We start from the raw sequence: 5276 nt of genomic DNA, 5'->3' as shown, positions 1-5276 counted from the left end.
GCCATAACTTTGCACTCTAATGTTCAATTGGGGTTTTTATTTTTGATTTTGGGTAACTTTTCAAGATTTATGTGTCTTAAAGAGATGTAGGCACCTTGCCTGCTATTTTCACAAAAAAAAATCATTTTTGGCCTCAAATTGCAATTTTTAATATTTTTATAAATAAAAATTTTAAAAACTGAATTAAAAAACATAAATTAAGTATAAAATACTACATATAACATATCTAAAACATATTTATACATTATTTATTGCTAAAATGTATAGTGTATGTGTGTGTGTGTGTTTGTATATGCAATGACGTGGCACAGTCTAAACCGTTTGACCTAGTCGATTGAAACAGTGACCCACGCCCTAAAGACAAAACTGGTTTGGCCTCCGGGTCTATTTTTAAAACATTGGTTTTCCTAACAATGTATGAGGAAGCTTAGGGCCAAATGGTAAATAGAGATAAGGTTGTAATAAATAGGATTAATCAATTATTTTGCTAACTTCTTACGGGGGTCTTCATTGATAGGATGGGCTAAAATGTGTAAACCAATTTAGGGGGGGTGGCCTTGGAGTGAGATCTCTTTTCGATATTTCCAAGGTTTTTATCCTTAAATCTTGGTTCAAGCTCTTTCAAATAAGAAAAAGTAATTGGGCTGAGTTCATGCAAACAAAGCATGTAAAATCAACTCTATATGCTTTACTTGAGAAGTGAAGATGTTCGAAATATTGGAGCTCAAGTGTGTTGCTTTGTATCATTCTCAATGGATAATCGAGAGAGATAACATTTCATTTGGTATGACAATTGGATAGACCTCCCTACAAAAATATCCATTTTTTTAGAAGCTTTTTCATGATGCCATTCCTTTGGACATTATGGTTAGGTGTGTAGATCTCTTGCAAATTTGGGCATCTTAGAAAAAAGTTACCATTTATACAGTTCAATTCGGTCTCTACTATCCCTCGAGATCTTCAAACGCTTCTCGAGGAAGACTTTATGCATCTCCCCACCTTACGCATAAACTGATGTTTTATATTAAGAGTTTGTTTATTGTTTATATTTTGCTTTTGGGTAGGGTTGAATGGTTTAGGAAGCTTGAATCTGAAATGGTTTAGGAAGCTTGTTTATTGTTTTTAGGTGGTCACCCTTTCACTTGGAGTAAAGCTTATGGTTAAAAAAATATTCCAAAAGCACCCAAATAAGCTGGAATTGACATATGGTAAAAAGCCCAAAAAATACTTTTTCACCCAAAAAAGCCACTTAGGAAAAGTCAGAAATTTTGGACTTATTACTTAATAATAGGAGAATCACTTTTATAAAGAAAAAGCCTATTTAAAATGCCACACACACAAAAAAAAAAAAAAAAAACTTGGCAGTTGTTCATTTCTTATTTGAAAAACTCATTTGGAAAGAAAAACAATTCCCAAGCATCACTTTAGCCTAAGCACTTTGATTTCGAAGAAAGATGAAACTGTTAGAATGTATTGGGACCATCCATATACTATACTACTAGTGTAAAGGCACATTATTTTGCATGTATCCAAGTAAAGATGGATAGAAGTATTAGTATTAGTGTATTACCTTATGTGATATGTTACTTATATTTAACTTTTATGACCTACATTGGAGCCAAAGGCAAGGATTGACATTATATAATATGATAGATAATATATGATTAATAGATACAGAGCATGATATCATAAAATTAGTAACTTGTCAGGTGTTTTTTTATCAAATTTATGCGAGGTTTTTGATTGATTAAAGCCCCTATGGTGTTTTCAATAGCAAATTCACAAAGATAGCCATGCCACCCACCTCTCTTTTCTTCCTTTCTCCAAAACCCTCTTTGTTTTATCTCTTTCCCCTTCCCAGCCCTCTCCTTAATGCCACATCACCAGGGCTCCCCATTTTTCTTTCCCTTTCCCTTTTCACCCTTACTTCCCACTATATATTATTTTTCTCTTTTATGTGGAAAGTAACCACTTTCATTAGGAAACTCTACAAATTTTCCTTCTTTTTTTAGTTTTAAATTGTAATTGCCCAACCCCACTTCCTAGTATAGGTTACTTCCCTCTCTTATGTGGGAAGTTGCTACTTCTCATAGGACACTCATATGACAATAGGAAGCCAAGTCACTTCTGAACTGTTAGCATCCAATCTATCTATAGTCCAAGTCATGAGATTCATGCCTTTTTTAAAACTTTTCATTTGAGGTCTCTCAACCAACATGGATAACCAAAGTTGCTGGGAGGCTTTTGCTGCATTTGAGGAGTTCATCAAGCAAGAGTGATCATGGATTATGAGATTGGAAGATGTAGAGGAAGCTTTTGAGCTTTAAATCACATTCCTATAGAATAAGCATTGACAAAATATATATTTTCTCACAGATAATTGCTATTTATTAATGTCTTTTATTAATGGGCTGCTCATTTTCTCATAGATAATGGGCTACTTAACATCAGCCCATGCTTTGCATATGTTCCTATGATAGATAATGAATCTATATCTATTATGAGTGCGTTCTACAACATGAATTGAATTATTTTTCTTGTTGCAGTTCCAAAAACAAACCAAAACCATATTGTTTCATGTCTTGGTTGTGTGTATGTGTGTTTGTTTATTTCAAAATTGAAACCCAAAAATGTTCTTGAATATAGTTTTAAAAACATATTTTCTTATGATTATTCAACATCATGTTCCATATATCATACAATTTATGTACTAGAAAATTAGTTTTTGTTTTAAAAACCAATATTTTGATGGTTCCAAAATAACTTATTTTTCTCTATGAAAACAAAAATAGAGTTTAAGAACATGCTTTTGTTTTTGTTGATGTGGCGATTCCAAAAACAAATGAAAACAAAACCAATCATGTTATAGAATGCCTCTTATATAAAATGGATATTTGCTTTAGATTCCATACATATCATAAAGTTAAATCCAAATACCATATATCTTATACTAATCGGGACCCATGCAGTGCACATGCATTATTAAGGGAAATTGAGAGAAAAGGAACCTTATAATAGGTAGAGCAATTGATTATACATCTTGCTAATGTATTATGGTCTAACCACTTTGATTTAAACAGTTGGTCTATTCGTCCTCAACCCAAAGGCAAAAATGGTTCAGCCTTTGAATCCATTTTTAAAACACTTATTATTATTACTAAATGCATAAATAACAATGAATGCAAAAAATAGTAAAATTACTATTATTATTAATAATAAAATATTGATATAAAGAAAAAATTTCTCTATTTCAAGCCAATATGCTAGCACAGTTAATCAAAATTCTAAAGTATTTTGGTAACAACAGCTAAGCAAAATTCAAAATTTGAAGCAAAAAAATAGCACATGATTTCTAACAAAAACAAATAAACAATGACCCGAGTTCAGCAAGCAACTTGCCTAACTCTTCACACGACCTCTTCCTTAAGCGGGCTATTGTCTCTGACTTCCCCGGGATCACGACATCACGTCGGAAGAGTTGGTTATCACCTCACCCACTTTGGGCGCGACTGGATAAGCACTACCCGCTTACAGGAGTCCACCTCTAGGCGTGAAACCACCTTCGAACCAGACGGGCCAGAGATCTCGGATACCCTTCGTGAGCGTCATGACATTCTACACCTATATAGAGGCATCTCCCTCAATCAGAAGAGGTATGCGTAGATTAACTCTTACAACTCTCTAGCTCTCTCGCTTTTTAGCTCTTTCAAAACTCTTCGTTGACTTAAGCATTGGAGTGCCCACCTCGGGTAAAGCAACCCGGACACTCTGATCTCTTTCTTTGCATCTCAACTAGGCAATCTACTCAGTTTGGCGCCTGAGTTGTTTGCCAGCAGGGAACACCAGATTGCACACCATCAAGTATAAAAAATAAATAAATTAAAGCAGCAAATAGGTAATCTCAATTTCTCTCTTTCTTTGGGAGGTCCTTCTATTCAAATCCTAAATTGCTTAAATTAAACATAATTGGAACTACACCCTAAACAAAAGAAGAAGAGATGATGATTTATAAAAGCAACACAATCCCAAATCATTTTTAACAAACCTTCTAGGAGTTTGAACTGAAATATTAACGAAATATAAGGATAGCATACCTAACTTTGAGGTAGAGGCCAACATCATGGAGAGAGTTGGAAAAAATATAGAAACAAATTCAATACATGAAAAGAAAGAAAAATAAAGAAACATATAGTAGAAGGATCAAACAACCATTTGAAAGTCTATAGAAAGAAATTAATCCCATATGTGATAGAGGAGAACACTGCAAACCATGACAAATATACTCAAAGTTAGAACATAATGAGGACCTACCTTAGAGATTGGACCAAAGATGTCGAGGTCAAACTTTAAACATTGTAATACCAAAAAAGACAAAGAAAGGACAATATACGATTAGCAGATTCTAGAGAAACAAAAACATAGTTTAACTCTTTATAATTTGAGAAAGGAAAGAAAAGAAAAATTCATAGAGAAGCCGAAAAGGGGGAAAACGAGAAAAAAAGAAGAATATAAACCATAAAAATATGAGAGATGGTGAGCTCTAATGTGTGCATGGGCGCACACTTGCTATTTCACATGGGGTATTTAAAAGAGAGGAAAAGTCGTGTACCTGTCTTGAAGAACGACTTGAGCTTTGAGATGAAGCATGTGTCTTGGAGAAAGGATGACAAAACCCACTCTGTTTGCAAAATCCAAATGAAATCAGAAAATGGAAATGGAAAAAAAATCAAAATGAAGAAATTGGGAGTTGGAAGAAAAAATGATACTAAAACTAAGAGGTGGATGAAGGATTGAAAGCATAACTTAGAAAATTGGGAGTTGTGTACCTGTTTTGAAGAAATTATACTAAAACTAAGCATGTGTCTTGTGATCTCGCTTGGCTATAATTACATGGATTAAAAAAAAAGAAAATAAAAAATTTAAGGAATTAGGAAAGGGGTGGGAGAGAAAGAAGAGACATGGTACGTCCAATTTTATTATAACAATGAACAATTTAAAAAGGGTAGTTTGGACATTTTAAAAACTTTAAACAGTGAAATGATTTTTTTTTTCATAATTAATTGACAGAACATTAATAGAAGGGGGTTTTGTCTAACAGCTAAAGTTCAGGGGGGTCTTTGTCTCAAAAAAAAGTATAGGGGGACTTTGTCATACTACAAGAGGGGTCTTTGTAATTTACCCTATTATATATATATATAGATTGGGCTAATACTTGCTTTAATACTTTATACTTGCTTGCACTCTTCACAGAAATAAATATATTTAAAGTTGGGCTA

This window comes from Nelumbo lutea, chromosome 5, assembly GCF_056320005.1.
Source record: "Nelumbo lutea isolate HS-2025 chromosome 5, American lotus-T2T, whole genome shotgun sequence".
In the NCBI taxonomy this organism is placed as follows: domain Eukaryota; kingdom Viridiplantae; phylum Streptophyta; class Magnoliopsida; order Proteales; family Nelumbonaceae; genus Nelumbo; species Nelumbo lutea.
This window is presented reverse-complemented; position numbering follows the sequence as displayed.